At 40.0% G+C, this 27,039-nt stretch overlaps 1 protein-coding gene across 12 annotated transcripts in view; it reads left to right on the forward strand.

Annotated features, from left to right (window-relative positions):
- Nucleotides 1-27,039, forward strand: part of dennd2b (DENN domain containing 2B) — a 462,540-nt gene that overhangs the window by 105,667 nt on the left and 329,834 nt on the right. For 3 of the 12 annotated variants that reach the window (XM_072592314.1, XM_072592322.1, XM_072592320.1), the window contains exon 1: nucleotides 4,292-4,439. The exons of 4 other annotated variants lie outside the window; for them this stretch is intronic. The gene's annotated coding sequence lies outside the window, so the exon portion shown is untranslated. Of the gene's footprint in view, nucleotides 1-981; nucleotides 1,059-4,290; nucleotides 4,440-21,760; nucleotides 22,054-27,039 lie in introns of those variants that run through there. 5 more of the 12 variants (XM_072592318.1, XM_072592325.1, XM_072592317.1 and 2 more) reach the window with 3 other exon arrangements.

Below are 27,039 nucleotides of genomic sequence, written 5' to 3' on the forward strand. Positions count from 1 at the left end.
AAGTTTAGAAACAAGGGGTAGAACCTTTTACTCCTTGAGTTGATGAGCTTGGGCATAAGAAGTCGTCTAATTATGTGAGCTGGTAATGTTAACCAACACTGCCTCGAAGTTCTGTGCAGGAAGATCCATGGTCAACCTTTCTGACCCACCACTGATAGCAGCCCTTAAGTAGCCAATGAAAGATCAGTTTACCTTTGTGCTTGATCCTCATATATCTCGGGAGATGGGGGGTGTTCAAGAACTGCTGACCTCTGATTGAATCTCAGCTCTCACTGGGTGGGATTTTCACAACTGGGGTCTGAATTGCAGGCCAGAGTGAGAATAACTAACTGGGGAAGTGCAAAAATTCATGGCAGGTCAAATAGTTAGCACTGTTGCCTCACAGATCCAGGGACCCAGGTTAGATTCTAGCCTCAGGCAACTGTGCAAACACCATACAGACTTTCTCCCTCTGGCTGCGTGGGTTTCCTCCGAGTGCTCCAGTTTTCTCCCATAGATCAAAGATGTGCGAGGTGGAATGACAATGCTAAATTGCCCCAGAGTGTCCAGGCTAAGTGGATTAGCCATGGGAAGTGCAGGTTTGTAGCGTAGGAGGAGTCGGTCTGGATAAAATGCTCTTCGGAGGGTTGATGTGGACTTGATGGGTCGAATGACCTGATTCCACACTGTAAGGATTCTATGATTGAACTTAAGATGATCTTTACTCAATTCAAACTGTTTTAACATGATAGATGTTAATGCTGAAGTCAGTGGATTGAAGCCAGCTTCCCTATATACTCACATTTTTTAATAGAATTAACTCTTAACCACCCATAGACAAACACTTCTGCTTGTTCAGATAAAAATACTTCCCACAGTCTTCTCAAATAGGACATCACTGATTGTCTGAACAGAGAATTTGAGTCTCAAACCAGAATTTTAAATAAAATCACAGTTGGTCGTGCAGAGAAAGAAGACACATTTCTTTTTGTAATTTTGCAGTCACATGGACAACTGCAAGTATACCAATAAAGAGAAAACCCAAATTTCTACTGTGAGAAGAGAGTGCTGCTTGTTTGGTAAGTTTCTCTCTGGTAGAGAATGAAGCATTTGTTGATGATTAAAAGTTAACTACCAATTATGTTTAGATTTTAAACCAGGAATGTTGATTCTGTTTGGTTCACCATTGAGGGTAATACCCTGTGTAACAGAACATAGAAAATTACAGCACAGAACAGGCCCTTTGGCCCACAATGTTGTGCTGAGATTTAATCCTAATGTAAAATATAGTAACTTAACCTACGCACCCCTCAACTCCCTGCTATCCATGTGGATGTCCAGCAGTCTCTTAAATGTCCCCAGTTAATGACTGTTAACTGTCAATCATTAACTGCTGTATTTTTCATGGCAAGCCTTTACTAATCAGATTCCACTTCCCACAATCCAGCACTCTCCCCTCATACAATATAAATATTGCCTTTCCCCTTTGTTATACTTGCAAATTGTCCTGCTGAATTCAAGATGTAAAGCTTCAACGAAATGAGTCTTTAGTCAGGAAAAAAAATCCCATTAAATTAAATCCATTTAGCTTGTCTCAATCTAAATAATCTTTAGTGTAAATTAGAACATAAAACCTTCAGTAATTGAATGATATGCAGGCAAGCAGGCAATCTGTAAACTTTCCAGTCAGGCCAATGACCCTGATTCACTGAACAGTGCATACTAGGAGCAATACCAGTCATATCTGAAAATGAATTACCAAACGAGTGTAGCTACAACGCAGCACTACATACATGCTAAAACAGCAGAAACACTATAAAATAGAGAGAGCTAAATGATTCCCTAACTAAAGGATCTGATTGAAGTTCTTTGGTCTTGCCATATCCAGTCAGAAATAATGGTGCACAATTAATTAACTAACTCCTCATCTATCTTTTCAGTCTGTCAGTCTGACATCAGTCCTGATTAAAATGTTAGAAGCTATTTGCATCAAATGGTGTCTTCAGAAATCAAGCAAGATACAATCCCATGTGGCTGTGATGCTACAGATTGTGGACACCACACAATCCACCTTGGCCTCCTCCCGCGCATCCCCTATTACAGATGCCAGTCTTCAGCCAATTCAAATCATCCCACGTGATAGCAAAAAATGGCTGAAGGTACTCTATAAACAAAGACTTTGGGTCCTGCCAACCTCCAGCTGTGGTATTGAAGACTTGTGCTCTGGAACTGCACTCCTAGCCAAGCTGTTCCAATACAGCTACAACACTCATTTACTTGATAATTGCGCATGTATATTCTGTACACACAAGGTATGGATTGGACCTGTTATCTCTTACAATCAGATTACTCTCAATTACCAGCAAAAGGATTGATGGTGCTGTCAATGACGTATTGAGTGGTGCTTACTCAATCATAACCTCCTTACCGTTATTCAGAGTAGGTTTTACCAAGGCCCTCGGCTCCAGACCTTGTAACAATCTTTGTATAAAATGAATAAAAGAATTAAACTCTACATGGGAGTCAGAGTGACTAACCTTGATATTAAGGTAGTATTTGACCGAGTGTTGCATCAAGGAGCCATGGTAAAATTGAAATCAATAGGGATTTGGGGTCAACTCCTCTGGGTGGAGTTATACCCATCACAAAGGAAGACCATTTTAGTGAAAACTGAAAGAACTGCGGATGCTGGAAATCAGAAACAAAAACAGAAATTGCTGGAAAAGCTTATCAAATTGGGTAGTAGCGTTGGGAGAAATCAGTTAACATTTTGGGTCCAATGACCCTTGCTCAGAACAAGGAAGACTATTTTAGTCATTGAGTTCCTCTTTGTAGTGCCAATCATTCTAATCAATGACTTCCTCTCCAGCCTAAGGTCAAAAGTAGGGATGTTCATTGAGCAATCATCATCGTTCAGCATTATTCTTGATTTCTCAAATACTGAAATAGTCCCTGCCCACATGCTACAAGTCCTGCACAACATTCACGCTTGGGCTGATATGTAGCAAGTAACATTTATCTCTCACACATGCCAGTTAATAGTCATCTCCAATGAGAGAATTTCACCATTTTACTGTCACTTAGCTCCCATTATTAACATCCTGGGGGTTGCTGTTTACCAGAAATTCAACAGGAAATTCTGTGTAAAACTGGCCTCTAAATAAGGTCATTGTCTGACTCTCCATCATTTCTAACGCAGTGTGTTGGAATACTCCCTACTTGCTTAGATGAGTCCAGCTTAAACAATGCAATGACTTTGAAATTTTACTTTTTTTAAAATAAGTGGTTTAATTCATGCTCCTAGGCTTCACTTCATTTTTACAATTATCTTTTGAGTTTTGCTCTCTTTTTCATCTGGGAAGATTTTAGTTTCCTTTTATCAAGGATAATAAAACTTAGAAATTGGACGAATGTGTCCACGATTAGCTGAACCCCTGAGGTAGACACGGCTGACAGTAGAACTTACTGATCAATAAACCTTCAATTTTACTATACTGTACGTGTACCTATCCATAAAATCACTTCATAGTGTCAGATAATCAGACGTTAATGAGAAATACAGATTGAGGTGAAACAGTCAATTAAAGCAAGCTGGATGCAAACAACAAACTTTACAGATTCATTTAAAATTCTTTAGAAGCATATGGTATCCAGACACTTATAGGTTTCATTGAGATAAACAGGTGAGGTGAGGTAATCTCTCCGGGTTTGTATTAGGCGTAGAAAGAAATGCTACACCTGAATGGTATCATCCTTCACCCCAATCACACCTTGAAACAAAACGCAAATAAAACATATGATATAAGTACATTATCAGATAAATGGTAAGAAAGAGATGCAAATTGCCTGAAGCCAAACTCACAAACACTTTTACGAAAGCAAAGAAAGGAACGCATTAAACATGTTTCTGGTGGGTAGCTGGGCATGTCTGTGAATACTTGCAACACAATAGCATTATTCATTTAATCTTAATGCATTTAGGGAAAGCCTGCATGTTAATATTCTTTTTAAAAAGAGAGATTTGAGGCGTGGAAATATTCTGAGAATCGGAATGCGTTATTGCTTCCTTTTTCACATGAAACAAGTTAATGCGGTATCTTCAGATGAGCCACTTCCATAGTTTGAGGGGAGAACGGTGTGTAAGCTCCTTCGCTCCTGCTGCTTCGGGGAGGGAGGAGGAGCAGAGCTCTTGCAAAAGTTTTTAATCAAGAGGCATATGCTGTTTCATGGAACCCTCCCAGAACTGCAAGCAGGGACAACAGTTGCCATGGTGACTAGCCCAGCCTGTCAGCATTCTGCAATCAGTGGAAGTGTGCTGAGAAGGTCATGTGAGGGAGTTGTGGGAAACCCAGTAGGTATCTGAATCCAAACTACTGTTAGGAGCAGTTCAGCTAATAGGAAGGTTTGTCTGGGAAATATAAACCGGAATGGAGGGGAGAGGAAGGCACTGCGTGTTGCAGGTAATAAAAAGGAGATCGCTGCTTACTTTAAGGTTTATGGTACGGTTGTTAACGCTGGTTTTCGGCTTTCTGGAACCCCGCCTCCTTGTTTTCACCAGCAAAATAGCACATTCAACTTTGGAAAGTGATGTCATGTTGAAATGAGCAGTTGGATACTATTAGACAAATAGATAAAAATTAAATATTAACTAAATGTACAATGTAAATGTAACAATGTTTACCTATTTGCTGTAGGGCTAGCTTTCCAGTTTTTTTTAAAAACTTACTTTTCTAATAAATGTGATCATTTGGTTGCTGTTTCTAAACAAAAATGCTTTGAAATATGCTGGACTTGCATTTTTTTCAGATGTTCTAATGTTGCTTGTTGTAATTTTTATTTAATCTTGTCAAACCCCATTCTCAGCCTGGACTGTGAATCTTTTCATTTAAAATGGTGAAGAAGACAGTCCTTGTTTCCCTATTTGATTTAGCTTTCCCATTAGCATGTGGATTACTGTTCAGTTCATTGGTATTCTTGGCCATTTTCCTTCTCTTACGTTCCTGGGTTTGGGCAAGTAGGGCACTGTGTCACTTTCTTGCATTTTCTGTACAGTGTGCCTTTTGTCTACTGCCAAACAATGAAGTGTGGCTGTGATTGGTTCAGTTTTGTTTTGTGCTGAGTGGGAGATGTTGCTGTGGCCTTTGCTGTTCCTTGTACCCAGTGGAACACCTGGAACTAATTGAAAGTAAAAGCAGCCAAGGCTGTGGAGGCATTTCTACCTCAGCTGTAGACTCACTCCCACGTTAGGAGAATAGAGATGGAAGAGGTCCTTTTTTTTGTCACGATATATCAACCTCCTCATTCTTTACTTTGTATTAAAATACAGAAAAGAGCCAGTTCTTACCTACTTCTTGTGACCGCATAGAGTGTGTTCTGGATTTCAGGTTAAGTGTGCTATTATAAGGTGCATTTACTACATTTCCTTTTTTGTTTTTGCTGACTTAAGAAATTTCCACTCCTTTTTTTGAAACAGGAAATGTCTGCCTTGCATCAAGTTTTCCATCTCTGTCCAGCTTTTTGGACTTATCACTGTAAATTTAATCAAAACTTTGAGAGAGAAAGGGCACCTGCTTGACAGGTGTGTTATGAACTATGTGTAAATGATTTATTCCAGACTTCAAAATAATGGAATCTGTGTTCAATTGATTGGTTATATTTAATTATTTATTTGTTTATAATGTTGCAAAAGTTGATTAACTTGTGCTAAGCAGTCTTTGAGTTTTAAGATTTTTTTGTGCACTTCATTGACAAGAAAAGCATTTGACATCCTAGTGATACAATAATGACCTTGAAAATATACTCATGGAGCTATCCCAACCCCCTCATCCTAATATTTGTGCTCTGGAAAAAAACTTTTTTTTTCCCCAGAATATAGATGTATCTTTGCATCTGACTTCTATTTAAATGATGAATTTAATAGCTAAGTAAAAATGAGTTATGACAACTTTAGGCATTGCTGGTTAAGCCAGCATTTATTGCCCATTCCTAATTGCTTTTGAAGGAGGAGCTGAAGTTTTGAGTCATTACCCTCCATTTGGTCTAGGTTGACCCACAATGCCATTAGGAAAGGCATTCCAGGATTTTGATCCATTGACATGAAGGTATGATAAAATTCCATCTCCGGATGGTGAGTGACTTGAAGGGAAATTTGCAGGTGGTGGTATTGCTTTTTTATGTTGAAATGTTGTAGGATATCAGCTTGTCTGGGAAATTCGTTTAGCCTTTCTAAATTCATAATTGTAACATCTTTTGCTCCAGGGCAGTAGCTGACGTCAAACCGATGTGTGACCACACTGTGCTTAATGTATCATTACAGGATAGTTGTTACAATTACTGAAAGGTGTTTATGAATTTGGGCTCATCTCCAGGTAAACACATTACTCAAGTACTGAAGGTGTAATTTTCAGGTCAGTTATAAGATCAGATTCTGTCATCTGTTTTGGTGTGTTCTTCTAAAAACAAAATGTCCATGCCATAATTGGGAGAAGAGCAAAAAGTTCTCCCAATCTTCTGGCCAACATTTCAATAAATAACATCAACAAAATTATCAGTCTTGTTTGCTGTCCTTTATTGTATAAATATTTGCTGCCATTTTATTTCAGATTAGATTAGATTAGATTACTTACAGTGTAGAAACAGGCCCTTCGCCCCAACAAGTCCACACCGCCCCGCCGAAGCGCAACCCACCCATATCCCTACATTTACCCCTTACCTAACACTAGGGGCAATTTAGCATGGCCAATTCACCTAACCTACACATCTTTGGACTGTGGGAGGAAACCGGAGCACCCGGAGGAAAGTTGGTATCGTGTATGGCTTTGAAGAGAGCTGGAAGGTGGTGGCATTCCCTTTTTCATTTTGCTGTCCTTGTCCTTATCGCTAGCAGAGGATCTGAGTTTGGAAAGTGCAGTTGAAGGAGCCTTGGTGTATTGCTGCGATGCATCTTGTAAGTGGTGAGCACCACAGTAGTGGTGGAGGGGGCCAGTTAAGCATGCTGCTTTGTCCTGCAGTGCGTCCAGCTTTGAGAGTGTTTTTGGAACTGCACTCGACAATAAGTGGAGAATATTGCATCAAACTTCTGACTTGTTTTTTGTGAATGGTGAACAGACTTTGGGAGTTACTTGCTGAATTTGCAGTCTTTGACATGCTGTACATTATTTAAATCACTAGTTCAATTCAGTTTCTGGTCAATTGCAATTTCCAAGGTTTTGGTGGTGGGGAATTCAATGATAGTAGTGTTGTTGAATGCCAAAGGGAGATGGGTAGATTCACTGTAGTTTTATATGAACATTCTCTAACATGTATGTTATGAATATACTCTCCTAAATGTGACTGCTGACCAGGTCTTGCTGCATGCAGACAGTAACTGCTTCAGTACTTGAGCAGTTATGAATGATGCTGAATACTATGCAGTCATCCGAGGACATCAATGATTGTGATTTGATGTTGGAAGAAAGTTATTTGAAGCAGCTGAAGATGGTTGGGTTTGGGACACTACCTTGAGGAACTTTTGTGATGTTTTCCCAAGAATGAATCAGATGGCATCCAGAAACCACAATTTGTGCTAGATATGATCCAAACAAGTAGAGAATATTCCCACTGACTTAAATGTGAAGGTTTTTTGATGTTTACATTCAACCACATGTTTTCAAGGGCAGCTGCTTCTTGCCTCAGGAACTTAATTCTTCTAGTTCTCTCCCTGGGAATGATTTGTGGCATTAAGCCTCTTTATTCCCTTGAGGTAGGATTTAATGGGGGCACCATGTCATGTGTTTTTTTGTGTAGGTCAGCAAAATGAACTTGCCTGGAAAGAGCTGTCATTATCCAGTTTCGAGGGCCTGAAAGCTGAAGTCCACTCTGTGACACAATCAGGCTTGGCAGACAGTGGCTGAGGTCCCAAAAGACAACAAGCAATCTGCACAGGCTTGCTTCTTACAGTCCCCACAAGATGAGCCCCCACCCTCCCATCTACAGGGTTAGTCCATTAGGTGGGCCTTTCTACCAATGATTTATTTGGGGTCATAGTTGGAAAGTGACAGATTCCTCATCCACCATTACCCACCTGTCACCAATTCTTCATCAGCCTAATGTTAGTTTTGACCCTGAGATGAGCTTCTGAACTAATAGTCAATTATTACTAAGAATGTGTACTTATTTCTACTTAAGTAACTTTTTACTCCTGTTTTGTTTATTTGTTATTGAAACTCTCATTCATGCATATGCTTTCTCCTAGATTTGACAACACTAATGGTTTCTGAGCTGCTCTTAGGTTCCAAAATTCTGCTATCCTTGCATTAATTTTGCAGCAAGTACTATTCACTCCTTAGCTTGCTGGCGTAAATTCACTACTGGTCAAGCAAAGTCTTGACGTTAAAATTCGCAAATTTATTTCCCAATCCTTACATGGTCTGTCTCTCTCTTGCCTCTAGGATATCTGAATTCAGGCTCTTGATCATCCCTGTCTTTTAATTGCTGCACTGTGGTGGCCATGCCTTCATCTAGCTCAGTTCTAAGCTCTAGAATACTCCCATTTCCCCCCTCCCCTCCCCCCTCCCCCCTCCCCCCTCCCCAACACACGTTAAAATCTCTTCCTTGACCACGCTTTCATCATCCGAGCTATATCTCTCTTATAGCCAGGTGTCATATTTTGCTTGATGGTCCTGTGACTCACCTGAGACTTTTATGTTAAAGGTACTATTTGTCATTGTTTGCACTTGGATTGTGATAGGGTCTGAAAGGAAATGGAATCTAAACTAAACATCAATGAGTCCATGCCACTTGACAGTACTTTTCACCACTTTCTTGATTGTGGAAATTGGCTGGATTGGATTTGTTTAGTTTTTGGTTTATGGACAGGAAATATGTTCATCTGCATGAAGACGCTGGTCAACTCTTGTTCCTTCCATTCTAATGAAATGACCCCAGCAGCTAATTTACTAGGTGGATGGATGGTGAATGGGGATCTCACCGCTTTCCCAACTATTTCTTTCATATAAACATGAGCATATGAATTAGGAACAAAAGTTGGCCATTCAGCCCCTCCAGCCTGCCCTATTATTCAAAACAAGTAATTGCTGATGTTTGTCTGTAATCAGTATGACAATTGCTTGGCTGTCATTTTCAAGCGACGTTTTTACAAAAGAAGTTTGGAAAAAAAATTGAAGAATGGAAACTGCTGACAAACAAAATGAGCATCTCAGTAAGCCAGTGGATGTGTGCTATTGAACAAAAGTTTTATGGGAGGAGGTTAAAAAAGTTAACTAATGTTTTATGTCTATATTTGTGTATGAGGGGTGTTTAGAAAGGAGTTGGTTTTAACTCTTAGTAAACCTGGTCTGTGTTTCTTATTGACCTGGATCTATCCAACAAGTAAATTGGAAACTTTGTGCACTTTTGATAAAATGTTTTAACTTTTTTGGCAACTCCTCCAGGACTACTAGCACTAGATTTCTATGTACCAGCCCAGTGCGGTTTTAAAAAAAAATGTCAAAGTAGCTTAATGAGATCAAAGAATCTTTTTGGGATAGTTTCTGAGAGGAGCACTTTTTGAAGCTGGCTTCCCCCCCCCCCCCCCCCCCCCCCCCCCATACAATGAAACAATTAAATGTTAGTAACATGATGAAGATACTCAGGTAGCAGTGCTCATGTAGTGATATTTTAAGTTTCGTTTGAGGAAGAGAGAGTGGCCAAAATTGGCATTTATAGAACATACAGAGCATAGAACATTACAGGCCCTTCAGCCCTCGATGTGCCAATCTTTTATACTAAGTACAGTAACCTACATACCCTACATTTTACTACCATCCACGTGCATGCCCTAATGCATCTGACTCTACCATTGCTGGCAGTGCATTGGTTTATGGACAGGAAATATGTTCATCTGCATGAAGACGCTGGTCAAACTCTTGTTTCTTCCATTCTAATGAAATGACCCCCACCCACCACTGTGTAAAGAACCTATCTCTGACACCTCCCCTAAATCTTCCTCCAATCATAAAATTTTGCCCCCTTGTGATAGTCATTTCTGCCCTGGTGGGGGGAGAAAAAGTCTCTGGCTATCCACTCCAACTATGCCTGTCATCAGCTTGTACACTTCTGTTAAGTTACTTTTCATCCTTCTTCGCTCCAGTGAGAAAAGCCCTAGATCTCTCAACTTTTCTTCATAAGACATGCCCTCTAGTAAAGGCAACATCCTGGTAAATCTCCAAAACTCTCTAAAGCTTCCACATGCCTCCTATAATAAGGTGACCAGATCTGGACACAATATTCCAAGTGTGGCCTAACTAGGGTTATATAAAGTTGCCAGCATAACCCCGCGGCTCTTAAACACAATCCTCCTGCTAATGAAAGCCAACACACCATACTGATGACATGAAAGTAGAGCCAGCTGAAGTGAACTGCAAATGAGATTGAGTAGAATATAGTCAATAAAATTGCAATTCCATACACTTTTTTTTATTTTGAATCTTTCAAAACATACAGGATAGATGCTTTCAACAAGAGAGGAAAGAAATTCAAAGAGAGCACCCACCAACTGTGCTTCACTAAAGGGGTTAGTATCAAAATTTAAAGGACAAGCATATAATTGTGCCAAATGAGTGGTGGATGAGCAGATTGGACAGGATGTAAGGAATAACAAAGAATCACTAAACGCGTAAGGAGAAATCTGTATGAGAAAGCTAGCTTGAAATATAAAAACAGTAAGTTTTCAGTAAATAGTTTTTTAAAAAGTGTGTTTTTCAGAAGTCATAATGGAAAAACAAGAAGATGGCAGTTGTATCAGTCTTCGCAATAGAAGTTAGAAGTAACATCCCAGAATTGTTAGTAATTCAAAGGGAGGGACAAACTCAAAAATTACATTTACCCATGAAGTGCATGAGATATAATCCAAGTTGTTGGAGCTATTGGCCTGGGTCTTGATGGATTTCATCCTAAGGTCTTTAAAGAAGTTGCTAGTGAGACAATTAATGCATTGATTTTAATTTTCCAAATTCCCTATATCTCAGGGAGGTTCCATTAGATTGGCAATTAGTGGGGATGGCAGTGGGGGGAACTCCTTTTTATTCAGAAAGCAGGAAACGGCATGCCAATTACCTTGACATGTGGAAGATATTAGGTATTATTGAAGACATCATGGCAGTGTACTTAAACATTGTTTCACTTTAACAAATCTTTTATAACTGTGGATTTCATTGGAGAAGTAACATGTTGGATAACAAACTTTGGTTTCCACAAAGTGCTTAGTAAGGTGCCACATCAGTGGTTATTGTGTAAAATCAAAGCTCATAGTATAGGGGATAATGTCTCTTGGCATGGATAGAATGGTTAGCTAGCAGGCAGCAGTTTAAAAATTGATCATTTTCTGGTTGGTAAGATGTAATGAATGGTGTGCAATAGGGATTGGTGCTGGACCAATTATTTCTGACAATTTATGTAATTAACTTGGAAGAAGGGACTGAATATATGATTGCTAAACTTCCTGATATTACAAAAATAGGCAGGAAAGTAAGTTGTAAGAAAACATGAGACTATAAATAGACAGGTTGTGAGTTGACAGTGATATGAAAAATTGAATAAATGTGGGAGAATGTAAAACTGTCCATTTTGGCAGCAAGAATAAAAAATAAGTTGTCTAAATAATGAGAGTTTGTAGAGCTCTGAGATAAAGAAAGATTTCATGCATTAATACTGAAGGTTAGTATACAGGAAAGGAAATTGGTACACCTCGCAATAGAATTCTGAATCTAAAAGTAAGGAGATTTTGCTTCAAGTATAGAAAGCATTGAGACCAAATCTGGTGTCTTTTGTGCAGTATTGGCCTCATTTATTGAGGGATGTAAATTAGTTAGGAGCAGTTCAGAGGATAACTAGACCAAGGTTTGCCAGGCCATGCTTGAATCTGTTGGAGTTCACAAGAGTAAGAGAACTTGAATGAAAGTCTTGAGGGATCCTGACAGTGGATTGTTAATGTAACTCCTCCCTTTTTTAAAAAGAGGAGCAGACTTTATATTATTTTACAAGATATGAGTAGGCCATTTGACCCTGCTCCACAATTCATTAGAATAGATTCCCCTACAGTGTGGAAACAGGCCCTTCAGCCCAAGAAGTCCACACCGACCCTCCGAAGATTAACCCACCCAGACCCATTTCCCTCTAACTAATGTACCTAACACTATGGGCAATTTAACGTGGCCAATTCACCTGACCTGCACATCTTTGGACTGTGGGGGGGGGAAACCCACGCAGACACTGGGAGGATGTGCAAACTCCACACAGTTGGCGAGGCTGGAATTGAACCTGGGTCGCTGCTATTGAGGCAGCAGTGCTAACCACTTAGCCACCGTGTTGCCATTATGGTGATGGCTGATTATTGGCTTAGGACCCTAAACCCATGCACCATTCCTTGATCCCTTTAGCCACAGGAGTGATGTAACCTCCTCCCTTGAAAACAATGCTTTGGCCTCAACAACTTCCTGTGGTAGTGAATTCCACAGAATGACCACTTCCTGGGTGCAGGACTTTCAGTCATCTCAATCCTAAAAGGTTTACATTTTTTTTTCATAATCTTTGACACCTATTTCTGGATGTCCCAGCATTGGGAACCTCCTTCCTCCATTGAACCTGTTAGAATTTTATAGACTTCTGTGAGATGTACCTCCCATTTATTTAAACTCCAATGAATGTAATCCTAATGAATCTAATCTCTCTTTGTACATCAGTCATGCCATCCCAGGAATCAATATGGTAAATCTTCACTGTATTTTCTCTATAGCAACAGCATCCTTCTTCAGATAAAGAGACCAAATGTGTGCATGATATTCTAGTAATGGCCTCACTAATGCAGCAAGACCTTCTTGTTCGTGTCCTCAAATCCTGAATGCCAACATACAGTTTGCACCTCTTACTGCCTGCTGCACCTGAATGCTTACTTTCAATAACTGGTGCACGAGAACACTCTGATCTTGTTGAACATACCATGCTCTCAATTTACAGCCAGGAGAAAGTGAGGCTTATGCCCGAAATGTCGATTCTCCTGCTTCTTTGATGCTGCCTGACCTGCTGCGCTTTTCCAGCAACACATTTTTAAGCTCTCAATTTACAGCCAGTCAAGTAATAATCTGCCTTTCTGTTTTTGCTACCAAAGTGGATAACCTCACATTTATACTCCATCTGCCATGCATTTGTCCAAATCACACTGCAACATCTCTGCATCTGCCCATTTCACTCTTCCACCCAGCTTTCTGTCATCTGCAGATTTTAAGATATTATATTTAGCTGTCTAATCAAAATGATTAACATAATATATTGTGAATAATGGAGGCCTGGTGCTGATGACTGCATTACCCCATTAGTCACTGTCTGCTGTTCAGAAAAGGATGAAGGTAACTGTATTCTTAATATTTGTTATTGGGAAAATATGAGAGACTATAAATTTATGTAACAGAGAATTTAGGGATACATATTGAGCAGAATCAACATGGTCTTTTATAAAGAGGGAATCATGGATCAGTACTGGAACCACAATTAATAATGTCTTGGATGAAGACATTGAATGTACAATAGCCAAGTTTGCAGGTGACACAAAAATAGGTGGAAAGGCAAGTGGTGAGGATGGCACACAATCTGCAGAGGGACATAGACAGGTTAACTGTGAGGATACAGACATGATGGATGCAATGAGAATGAGAGGTTATGCCCATTTTGGCCAAAAGACTCGAGGAGCTGAGTATTATTTAAATGGAGAAAGATTGCATAAAGATACAGTAAAGGGATGAGGTCCTGCATAAACAACAAAAGTTGGTATCTAAGATAATTGGGAAGGCAAATAGAACATTGGCATTTATATCAAGGGGAATGGAGTATAAAAGTGCGGGGGGGGGGGGGAGCCTTTATTAAAACAGTACAAGGCAGACTATAGCTAAAATACTCAGCAGTTTTGGGTTACTTTTTAATCTCAGAAAAGTTTATATCGGCATTGGAGACAATCTGGAGAAATTCACGAGGCTGATCCCACATAGGGAGGGATGAATGCGAGGCAGCCTCTTTGAAACATACAAGATTTTATGGGGGATTTGACAGGTTAGATGCAGAAGGCTTGTCTCCTTTTATGGGAGAGTCTAGGATACAATCTCAGAGTAAAGCTATCCATTTTGGATAGGGATGAGGAATTTCTGAGGGTAGCAAGTCTGGCAAATTCTTTATGCAGATGACTGTGAAATCTGCTTTAAGCATGCTTGAGGCTGAGACTGATTTTTAAAAATCAGTTTTTCAAGGGTTATGGAGGAAGAGACAGGAAAGTGGAGTTGAGGATTATCAGATCAGCCATGATCTCACCAAATGGGCTAAATGGCCAACTTTGGCGCTCATGTCTTGGGATCATGGAAAAAATGCTTCTGTTGTAGCAGAACAGAACTAGGGGTCACTATTTATTTAAAAATAAGGGATCACTGTTTTAAGACAAATTTAAAATGTTTCCTCACGCAGGGTCATGAGGCTTTTGAACTGTTCCCTAAAAGCAGTAGGAGCAAAGTGTTTGAATCTTTTTGAAAGCAGAGGTAGATTCTTGAGTATGGGGTGAAAAGTTATGAAACATTAGGTGGGAATGCAGAGTTATCAAATCAGCCCTGGTTTTACCGCAAACCATACTCGATTAAACGTCTTCAACAGAAGAATGAGGGGGATCTTATAGAAGCATATAAATTTATGAAGGGAATAGATAAGATAAAAGTAGAGAGAATGTTTCCACTGGCAGGTGAAACTAGGACAAGAGGGCACAGCCTCAAAATTAGAGGGAGCAGATTAAGGACTGATTTGGGAAGGAACCTCTTTACTCAGAGGGTTGGTTAATCTCTGGAATACCTTGCCAAGTGAAGTAGCTGATGCTACTTCAGTAAATGTTTTTAAAGCTAAGATTTTTTTTAACAATAAATGAATTAAGGGATATGATGAGGGTGTGGGTAAGTGGAGCTGAGTCCATGAAATGATCAGCTTTATCCTATTGAATGGTGCAGCAGACTCGAAGGACCAAATGGCCCTCTCCTGCTCCACTTCTTATGTTTTATGTTCCAACAATTCAATCTTAATTTTTTTTCCTCACTTGAGCGTTTCTATGTGTAGCTAGACCTCAGTGGGTTATTGGGCATGCAGAGGACAGAATACAATAATATCTTGAGAATTTATAGCCTGTCTGCACTGGGCTTTCACTTGATGAATGTAGCAAACCTGAGATAAGCCAAATCTTGCTTTTTTCAATTAATCTAAAATGACAAAACAAAGCAATCTAGATGAATCCTTTTGAAATTTTGTTCAAGTTCTTAACTATAGGGTAATGCACTGCAGGAAATGGTTCATTTGAAATGTTAAGAACAGAGGCCAAAGCAGCTTTGTCACGAAAGGAGATGGTACAACTTTCAATCTATGCTGGACAGTCTTGTTTTCCTCCTTGAAAATAATGACTATTTTGGAAAGTTTTAAAAACAAACTTTGTTTACACCATTTTCTTTTGGTTTCATGCAAATCTTTAAAATACTACCAAATTTTCTTTAGATCTAGCGTACAAAGTTAAAAATCGCACAACACCAGGTTATAGTCCAACAGTTTTATTTGGAAGCACCAAATAAACCTGTTGGACTATAACCTGGCGTTGTGAGATTTTAAAAAAATCATTCATGTTCTCACTTCCAATTTTATAAATTTAATGTCATAGTCTATGATGGAGAATGGCTGCTAGTTGTAATCCAGATTGAAGTCTTGGCTGCTGTCAGTTAGAAAATGCTACCAGTGGAAAAGTGGAATGAAGCTTTGAGGTTGTCAGATATTAAAATATTAACTGCTAAAGTAAACAAAATCCCAGTTTTTCAGAAACTGTTGTCAGGAATAAATGCAGAAAGCATTTAAAATAAAGGCTCGAATTTAATGGCTACGGAAGGTACAATGTAGTTATTACACTGAAAGTTAATTTTGATCAGGACTGGGAATATAACATTCTTTGTAATATTTTCAGGATTGACACAGATGACGGAAAGGTGACAGGATCCTTTGATTACTATCATGTCGCTTAATTTTGTAAAACTTGCAGAGTGTTGTGTTAAGAATCTGCAAGAATGGAGTTAAGAAATGCAAATACAAAATTTGTTCTTTTACAGGCTCATAGATATTGAGGAATGAGATGGAGGAGGGTCTGCAAACAGTTCAGATGGTTATAACTAAGAACATGGTATTCTAATTAATTATCCTGGATATATTGGTGGGAGACAAGTCGCAAAGTTTGGCATCAGAAAATGTAATTTAGACTGAGTACAAAGTTACTTCCTTGATCAATATGATTTGCATCCACCAAAGGAAGAAGTGTTATCGCATTTAGAACGGGGAAGTTCAAAGCTCAGTGTGATGAGAAGTGATCTGATTCGAATTAATGGTAGAAAAGTTTGCAATTAGTTCAAGTGATGATGAGAAATCTAATATGAAATGAGTAGAGTGTAAATTAATGCATATGTCTATGGAGATCAGCGGCGTATTTAAAAAAAAACAGAAAAGTAAACAGATAAAGACTGGTCTGTGATCAAATTGCAGTGAAATGTATCCTCCTCAATGTAAGAAGGTGGTGAAAAACAACAACTAAATGCAACTCCACATTCCCAGCAATGTGCTTGACTCAAACTGTTCTCTAAAATAGCCCACCACATCCTGGTTATTCTAAAAGGCTTCAGAATATTGGAATAAAAACAAACCCAAAAGAACCACCCATCATTGATCTTGGGACCAAAAGAAAGAAGAGTAACTAACTCTCTACAAAGTCCTCACCACAAAATGGCAAATAGTTTGTTTTTATTGGAAGAGCTATCTAGGACTCAAATTGTCATTCTAGCATACCAGTAGGGCAAGACCACTGGAGATGGCATCTCTGTGATATTATAGTCAGGATGGAGAGATACTGTCAGTCTTCAACATTGTCTCTAACTCTGGCTGCACAAAGTCTGGCATCAGGTCAAACTTGGATATATCAATGCAGCCTCTCTGTCTAATGACTGTCTCCCACCATGTTGCATATAACTTTTTGAATAAGCAGTGAGGGTGGTATGGGTAATGTCCATAGCCAGTACCTATCGAATCACCTTAATAAACCCTTCAGGCCTCAACCGTTAGGTTTGACCTGCAGTAGGTAGTCCAGAAATGGGTTTAAGTACCTATTTAATGTTGTCTTGACCTATATAACTGCTGCAGATCCATATATCCAGGAATCGTTCCTTGTTCAACAAAGAATGCACAAGTACACCAGGCAATGTGTCAAAATAGTGAAGGTGCAACTTGGGAATACCAGCATGCTAAACAGCAGAAAGTCATGGAGTGACCTGATCCCACGACCAGTCGATCAGGTCAAAATTGAAAATTGGTAGACAGTTAGACCTCTAAACAGAAAAGGGGAAGCTTTGCAAATATCCCCATTCACTGATAGGAGAGCTAAGCGTTGCAGTGCAAAAGGCAAAGCTGAAGCCTTGCACCAGTCTTAAAGTAGAACTGCCAAATAGGCAATCTATTTTGGTCTCTTCCTGATGTCCCTCGCATAATAGATGCCAGTCTTTGGCTAATTCTATTCAATCATTGTGATATCAAGATATGGGCTGAGTGTACACAAAAGGTCATGAGCACTGATAATAATCTGACTACAGAAATGAAATCTTATGCTCCAGAAATGGCTAGAACAATAATCTCTACTTGAATCCTAGAATCTCCACAGTGTGGAAACAGGCCCTTCGGCCCAACAAGTCCACACCGACCCTCCGAAGAGCATCCCACCCATACCTATTCACCTACCCTATTACTCTACATTTATCCTTGACTAATGCTCCGAACCTATACATCCCTGAACTATGGGCAATTTAGCATGGCCAGTTCACCTAACCTTCACATCTTTGGATTGTGTGAGGAAACCAATGCAGACGCGGGGAAAATGTGCAAACTCCACACAGTCACCCGAGGCTGGAATTGAACCTAGGTCCCTGGTGCTACGAGGCATCGTGCCACCTGATGGTGTGGAAAACTATCCAACCATGCCTGTTGTGTTTAAAAGTATGACTGATCCCACTCAGCCACTTAAAAACCTCATTCTTCTACTCTCAACCATTAAAATGATGGCAGGTATCATTGACAGCTGTGTAAATGCCACTTAAAAGCACTGTGACCTACTCATCGATGTTCAATATGGACCCAAACCAAGGCCACTTGGCTTCAGACCTCATTGCAATCTCTGGTCAAAAGAGCTGAACTTCCAAATGTGAGCAGCTGCGCTTGACATCAAATCATTGATTATCATGCGGAAAACTTTTGTTTTCTCCTGGGTGAAGTCATACCTGTCACAAAGGAAGATGGGTGTAGTTGTTGGAGGCTGGTCATCACAGCCTAAGGTACATTTCTGAAGGAATTCCTCAGTGTCATGTCCTAGGCTCAATCACCTTTAGCTTCATTTCAACATTTTCCCCTCTATCTAAGTCAGAATGTGGATGTACAATCATCATTGAACAATAATGAACCATTTGCAGCCCCTTGGGGTCTGAACCATTTCATGTCAAGGTGCTGTGCTGGAAAATATTCCAGCTCGGGCTGACAGATGGCAAGGAACATTCACTGTACACAAATGTCAGGTAATGACTATCATCAGAGAGTGAGAATCTCACCATCTCTCCTTTGCAGTCAACAGCCTCACCATACCCCACAAAGATTGTCCCACCAATTAATGTCTTTAAGGTAAAAAGAATTTCAAAGGACTTGTTTTGAAGCATGCCTGATAGCAAGAAAAATAATGGTATAATTGGAGATTAAAGGAGTCCAGATTGTTTGTTAGGATTGAGATGAAGGTGCATGCCATTTGGAGACAACAGCTGTAGCCTGTTTGCTAACAGGTCTCCAAAGTAACAAAAATGTTGAGAATGTGTCTGATTTTAGGCATTTGTAACTTTTAGTGGCAATTTATTTCAAAGATAAAGAGCTGAAATCTCAAGAGTAGTTAATCAGCATTTCTGTTTGAATACAAATTGTGTGAGATTCATAGGTCATTGAGAGGGTAAGAGTTTCTGAGATATACCTGAAAACTACCAGAGAATTTACATCTGCCAGGTTTTGGCAGAAAGACAACAGCTAGAGACACCAACAGTTAATTACCAAACTTCGTTTAAATTTAAAACAGACTGTGGACTCCAGTCAAGTTGCTATCCTGAGAAATGCATCTTTTAAGAATGGATGTTGCCTAGTTTGTTCAGTTAAAACAGGTGTAGTGTGTGTATGTATTCTTTCCCTCTGTAATCTGAGGTAGACTGGTACTGAAAAGCTCTCAAAGTTGGTGGCCTTTGATTTATTTAATCTGTGAAATATGCATCAAGAACATGGACGTATCAAAGCTATCATAGTCATAGAGAGATATACAGCACAGAAACAGACCACTCTGCCCAACTTGTCCATGCCAACCAGATATCCTAAATAAATCTAGTCCCATTTATCCCATATCCTTCTCAATCCTTCCTATTCAGGCACCCATCCAGATGCCTTTTAAACCTTGTAATTGTACCAGCCTCCATCACTTCCTCTGGCAGCTCGTTCCACACATGCACCACCCTTTGCATGAAATCTCTACCCTAAATTTATGCCCTCTAGTTCTGCACTACCCCACCTCAGGGGAAAAATCTTGTCTATTTACTGTATCCATGCCCCTCATGATTTTATAAACCTCTAGAAGGTCACCCCTCAGCCTCCAACGATCCAAGGAAAATAGCCCCAGCCTATTCAGCCTCTCTATAGCTCACAAGTTCCAATTCTAGCAACATCCTTGTAAATCTTTTCTGAACCCCTTCAAGTTTCTTAACATCCATCCTATAGCAGAGAGACTAGAACTGCACACAGTATTCCAAAAGTGGCCTAACCAATGTCCTGTACAGTCACAACATGACCTCCCAACTCCTATACTGAATAAAGGCAAGCATGTTAAATGCTGCCTTCACTATCCTATCTACCTGCAACTCCACTCTCAAATAACTATGGATCTGCATTGCAAGGTCTCTTTGTTCAGCAATGCTCCCAGGACCTTACCATCAAGTGTACACGTCCTACTCGATTTGCCTTTCCAAAATGCAGCACCTTTATATTCATTTAAATTAAATTCCATCTGCCATTCCTCAGTCCCTTGGCCGATCTGATCAGATTTCTCATTGTATATTGTACAAACACTCAAATGAGCCCAAGGTTCCCACTTTTGGTCTTAAAAACTGCCCAGTTTGTCGTCTCTTTTTTTTTTAACTCCAGAAGGGTAAGATATCACAAATTTTGAGAAATAGGTAAAACTACCAGTTTCAAGTTGCTTCTATGCAGTAACAATACGTAGTGTTCACCACTAACAGGATTCTATATATAAAAGAAAGGTATGCTTATGATACAGACGAATAATATGGTTTATGAATTTCCGAGCCAGTATGGTGCCAGATTCATAGGAAATAAGTCTCAACAACTGGCAGATGATTTCAAATAACATGTCCCTTCAGCTATGCACAACAGGCAAGATACTGCCCATACCCAACCAGTCATGCTTTCACATCTCTGTCCAATATTTATTATTTTCAGCATTTACTAAGTAACCCTGCTAACCAATTTAACATTCAGGAACAGAGTTGTGCATTTGTGTGTACTAGAAGCTCCATCTTTTAATAGACAGGGTGGCAAGAGCATATACGCATGCTGTCTGTTTCAGTTGAACAAAATAAGTGACAACTATTGTCTGGTTTCATTCCTTATGCCAATACCTGGATCAATGGCAGTCAACCTGCCTGGTTTACATTTAAGCACAGATGATGACTGAACCTATCAAACTGGTGCATCCTCCAGGATAATGCCTTTACCATTCAAAACCTGCTGTGGTCGTACAATATAAAAATGTTGGTTTACTTTACATATTTGTTCTTGTGAATTGTCCCAGTTTTAGTACAAGGTGAAAAGCTTTGCCAAAATGTCTTCAGCAGTGCTAAAATTTCTGTTATACCTGTTGGATGCAATACTGTCAGCTAAAATCTCTAGGTCCATGTGAATTTACTGCCAATTTAAAGAACAATGTCATGTATGTCTGTGAAGTATGTTTTCTTGGTTATGCTAAGGTTGAAAGTTCTGCTTTCTGATTTGAGATGTCATTGGCCTACAAATTTGGAGTTGGTGGTTTAATGTTTTGTCACAACTAAAATCTTTGAACCATGAATCTTGCATTCTTGCTGGAAGTTTGGAATTCTTTTTCAAAATAACTGATTCCTATAAGGATTGTGACATGAAGCTTGAGATTTATCAATATTAATGTGTGACTTTTGAACTTGCATTTGCTTCTTGTGGTTTTCTGACTCATGAAAGATCTGTGGGAATCGGTCAGTTTCTGTTTGTGAAGCAAAGCGGTTTAAATTGAATACAAGAAACTTTTAATATTCCCCAGCCTGGAACCCAAAGAGGAATTAGATCTATCCTTTCCTGAACTGAAAGTACATCACATTCAGCTTCTGTGGATTAAATGCAAAATTACATGCTGTGTAGACCTTGATAATGCTCCCATATTTCCCTGGAATAAGGGGGAGATAATTTACAAGAGTAAAAAATTAAGCTGACTTCTCTGAAGGACAGGGCTGATTTGAGAGGCTCAGTGGCGACAGTGCCAGTAAATAGAACTGTTGTGTTCAACAAGGAAGGGGGTGGGGGGGTGTTTGGTCTCAGCGTATGCAGAAGGGAGGGTCGTTTCAGAGTCATTTCTGCCCTGACTGTCTCAATCTGCCTAAGCTTCAGCCTTTTGAAAGCAGCAAATGTTTCATGTTATGTTTTTCAAAAAATGTGAACAGTTTGAGAGTTGGGCCTAAAGAAAAGAAAATGAATTATTTCCATCTGGTTCACATTGTGCGATGAAGAGACTTTCTGTCTGAGAGGACAATGTGCTCAGAATGTGAGCAGCTGGGAGGGTGACATTGCTGGCGACAGGGGACCGTCTTGCAAAGCTCCATACTCTGAAACACTGCAGGAATGTCTTAGGAATGTGATCACGGCTAAACATTCAACAACATGGTGAGTGGACAATCAGTAGATTCCTTGCAAGTATTTTCTGACATAACATTGCCTTTTTTTTTAAAAGAATCAAAACTGTCTAATTTACTTCAAACTTTGCAGCTTAATTTCCTCTGATACTGTCCTTGATTTATTTCAAATGAATAAAGAACTCTTGAGTGGAAAGAATTGTGTACAAATACAGTAGTCAGTCTGCTAAAATAGGACCTGTTGACTTTTTTTCCAACTTTCTGACCTTTTGTTTTGTTCCCTTCATTTTGCTGGGGCACAGTGCTGGAGGCAACAGGAGTCCTTACAATATTTTTGATCTTTTCATTTCTTTGATATTTTCTTTTAGGCAGGGAGCATTGGTCACTGTTTACTGTGAGGGAGCCAAGGTCTAGTTCTCACCTGCTGTCCATGTGCAATCACTTTTCAGTAGGAAGGTAGTTGGCTGTGGACCTGGAATGAGGACTAAAGCTTTGATTAGATATTGACGCATATAACCCTTCGCAATTGCTTTTCTGACTGAGGTCAGCTAACTTGACTCAGAGTTGGGATATTTTGGACTATGCAGTTAACTGCCACAGCAATTTGCATCTTTACCCTCAGTTAGTATGCAGAAAGAATTTTTTTCTTGAATTGAACCAGAATCCCTTTAAGACCACAGGAATAACAACAGCTCATTTCCCACAAAGGGAGAGTGCTATATATTTTTCATCCTTCTGATAAGAGATCCATTTCCAGCTGGGATGAATGAATAATCAGAAGGATTGGCGATTAGGAAGATTTTCAGTTAATAAACAATTGTCTGTAATAGAGCAAACAAAGGAATCATTGAGGTGGGCAGCATGAATGTCTTGGAATCATGTGCCTTCTATGAAGTTAATGTTGACTTGGTTTCCAAAAACAAAGGTCATTCAGTGATGGGCCTAATAAGGTCAGTCATCCTATGTATTAGGGCTGGGGCATCAGAGGGGTAAAGGGTCCAGACCATAATTTATAAGTGTGAGATGAGAACTGCGGTACAGAGCAGTACCAGAATTCTCCCAGAGCTCAAACAATCCCGCAGTCTGATTAGTATCAGCTGCTGTCTTTCATTCAGCTCAGTTTTGCCCAGAGGAAAATCCTTTTACTCCAAACAGGAATGTTTTTTCTGTGAGGGGGTTCGAATAGAATTAACCCCCATTGGGTTTTACTCAAGTAAATTTTAAGACTATTTCTGGCCTGTTGCCCTTCCTGAGATGTTGCTGTAATTGTGTTGTTCAAGCTAATTGTGTCTTCATATGGTGGAAAGTGAAATAAGCTGCGTTCAGACTACTGGTTGTCACTTATGGCTTGGGTCATGTAGTACAAGTGATTTATTCAGGATGTAAATAAATTGCATTAAATCTCTTTCACATTTTTGCAATATGTATTGTCATACTAAATTGGTAATGTACAGTTGAAAAATGTATACTTGACTTACTGCAAAGCTAACTAAATTTGATCATTTTATCTTGCTGTTAAAAGTTTAACATTAACATTATTACATACTGTGCCATCCAACAATTGTATATCTACTGGAAGTATTGCCAGGATAACTCCGAACTGAAACCAGACTTTTATTTTCACCAGTTAGAGCAGTACAGTGCAGTCTTGTATCCGAAGCCAACTATTTCTTTAGCTTTGAGGATTTTGACTTCATCTCTTCTTGGGAGGGTGAACAGACAGAAATCATTGCTACCAATTACTTCAGTGGCAAGGGAGATGTAGTCCTGCATTATATAGAGAACTAGATAGAAAGTTAGCAAACAAATGTAGTAATCTCTGGATTGCTCCCAGTGCCACATGGAAGTGAGTACAGGGAGAGAAGGCTAAGGTAGATGAAATTATGGAAGTATGATGCAGCAGGGAAGATTGCCGATTCCTCAGAGACTGGAATTGGCACTGGGGAGGATGGCACTGATACAATCTGGATTGGTTGTAGCTGATCAGAGCTGAGACTAAGTTCCTTTTGAGACACCTTGCTAGTATTGTTGGGAGGGCTTTAAACTAACTTGGTAAGGCTGGCGCTAGGCAAACAAATAGCAAGCAAACAGTGAGGTCCAAGGAACGGAGAAAGTAACAGTCTAAATCAGGGTTACTGTGTGTGGATATGAATGCATGGATTACAGTAAATAGGATTTGGAGCTAGAAGGGTAGGTTATGATCTGGAAATATAATGCAACAATAAAAGGGCAGGACTGGGTGTTGAATATTCCTGGTACAAAATGTTGATAGAAAATAGGAAAGGAAGAAGAGTAGGAGGAGGATGGCAGAAATGGTTCAAGAAAGTGTTGCATTGCTAGGGAAAGAGGACATCCCATTGGGTTGAAGGACAGAATCAACCTGGCTAGAGCAAGGAACATAGAAGGTGCAATTACATTGCTCGGTGCAGTCTATGGACCACAACCTCATGGGAGGATGTAGAGGGACAAATTTGCAGAGAAATTTAGAGATGCAAAAATTATTAGACTATAATGGGGGACTTTTATCCTAGGTCTGCATTCAGGTAGTTATTGGTAGCATCGAGGACAAGGATAAGCAAACATTCCAAGACTCTGGTCTGGATTAGTGGTGCTGGAAAAGCACAGCAGGTCAGGCAGCATCGAAGGAGCAGGAAATTGACATTTTGGGCAAAAGCCCTTCATCAGGAATAGAGGCAGGGTGCCTGCAGGGTGGAGAGATAAATAAGAGGGGGGTGGGGGTGGGGAGAAAATAGCATAGAGTACAATAGGTGAATGGGGGTGGGGATGGAGGTGATAGGTCAGAGAGGAGGGTGGAGTGGATAGGTGGAAAGGAAGATATTCTTGGAGAGAGAGGAGGAGAACTTCAAGGCAGGCATCCTTGCAAGAGGATTCGCAGTAGGGTTAAAATGAACTAGGTAAAAATGAGGACTGCAGTTGCTGGAAACCAGAGTCTGGATTAGAGTGGTGCTAGAAAAGCACAGCAGGTCAGGCAACATCCAAGGAGCAGGAAAATCTTCCTTTCCACCTATCCACTCCACCCTCCTCTCTGACCTATCACCTCCATCCCCACCCCCATTCACTTATTGTACTCGATGCTACTTTCTCCCCACCCTCCACCCCTCTCATTTATCTCTCCACTCTGCAGGCACCCTGCCTCTATTCCTGATGAAGGGCTTTTGCCTGAAACGTCGATTTTCCTGCTCCTTGGATGCTGCCTGACCTGCTGTGCTTTTCCAGCACCACTCTAATCCAGACTCTGGTTTCCAGCATCTGCAGTCCTCGTTTTTACCTATTCCAAGACTATGATCAGCAGAAGTTCCTACAACAGTATAGGTCTGGTTCAATGAAAGGATATGCTGTTGCACCTGGTTCTTGGAAGTGTGGTGGGTCAAGTAGATAGTGTGTCAGTGGGCAATAATTTAGGAAGCAGTGATCCTTGTAACACAAGGCGTAGAATGATAGAAAAGAACAATTTGACAATCCAGAGTAAGAATAATAAACTGGGGGAGAGCGAAGTTCAATGGGCAAGAATGAAGCTGGACCAGATAGGGTGGAACAATAGGTAGAGTGGGGGAGAAACCTCTGAACAGTGCCATCCTTCAAAGAGGAGATGGTTCAGGACATTTCAAGTATGTATCCTCAAGGAAAGGGATGACAAACAAATCTAGAGCTCCTGGATGAATTGTGAGGTATAAATTTAAGATTAAGAAGAAAACATGTGCCAATGATAGGTAATGGGTAGAAAACACAATTGAAAATCGAAAGGAATATAGAAGGTTCAGTGAGGGGGGTGAAAAAGTATGAGAGAAGAATTATGAGAAAAGATTATGAGAAAAGACTGAGGAAAACATAAAGGGCAATCTGTATGACTTCTGTAGGCACATCAATAGTAAAACAGTGATATAAGGAAGCTGATTAGGTGCAAAATGATGGTTTACGCAGGGTGGCAAGAGGCATGGCTGTGCTGTTAAATGAAATCTTTGCATCTGCCTTTAATAAAGAGTTAGAAGCTACCCGGGTCAAGGAACCCTTCTGTAACCGAGAAGGAGATAGTGTTGGATAGGGTATCGATACTTAAAGCTGACAAGACACTGGGACCAGATGAGATCCACCAAGTATATTGAAGGATGGGAGAGTGGAATTTGCGGGGTTAGAATTGGGAATCACAGGGAAAAAGTGTGGTGTTTGACAAGATTCAATATGGATTTAGAAAGTTAAAACACAAGTTCTGCCTAACTTAGAGTTTGTTTTTGAAGAGATGGTAGTGTCAATGTAGGTAATGTTCTACGTGGCATGTGGACTTTCAAAAGGCATTTGATGGAGTGCCATACAACATATTTGTTTGAAATATTACAGATTATGGAATAAAAGGGACAGTAGCAACATGGATATAAAATTGGTTGAATGTTAAGAAATAGTCATCATAAATGGATAATTTTCAATCTGATGGGGGGATTGTAGTGGAGCTCCCAAGGAATCGGCACTGGGATTGTTGCTTTTCCTGAATAAATATTAATGACCTCCAGCCTTGGTGTGCAGAGGACAGTTTACAGTTTGCACATATGAAGCTTGAAAATATCGTAAACTCTGAAGAGGACATTGGGAAACTACAAAAGGATATTGTCAAGTTGTGGAATGAGGCATGGCAGATATAGTTCAATGTGAAGAAGCACAAGATGATGCATTTGTCAGCAAAACATTGACAGACAATATAAAATAACTGGTACAAATCTTACAAGGGCGCAGGAGTGGAGGTACCCTAATGTAAAAATCACTCAAGGTGACAAGATAGTTGGAGAAAGTGAGGCCTGCAGATGCTGGAGATCAGAGTCAAAAAGTGTGATGCTGGAAAAGCACAGCCGGTCAGGCAGCATCCAAGGAGCAGGAGAGTTGATGTTTTGGGGCATAAGTTCTTCATTAGGAATGTCGGGGGAGAAAGGGCTGAGGAATAAATAGGAGGGCAGGTGGGAGAAGGTAGCTGGGAAGGCAATAGGAAGATGAAGGTGAGGGGTGATGG

Source organism: Chiloscyllium punctatum, chromosome 22 (assembly GCF_047496795.1).
Source record: "Chiloscyllium punctatum isolate Juve2018m chromosome 22, sChiPun1.3, whole genome shotgun sequence".
NCBI lineage: Eukaryota > Metazoa > Chordata > Chondrichthyes > Orectolobiformes > Hemiscylliidae > Chiloscyllium > Chiloscyllium punctatum.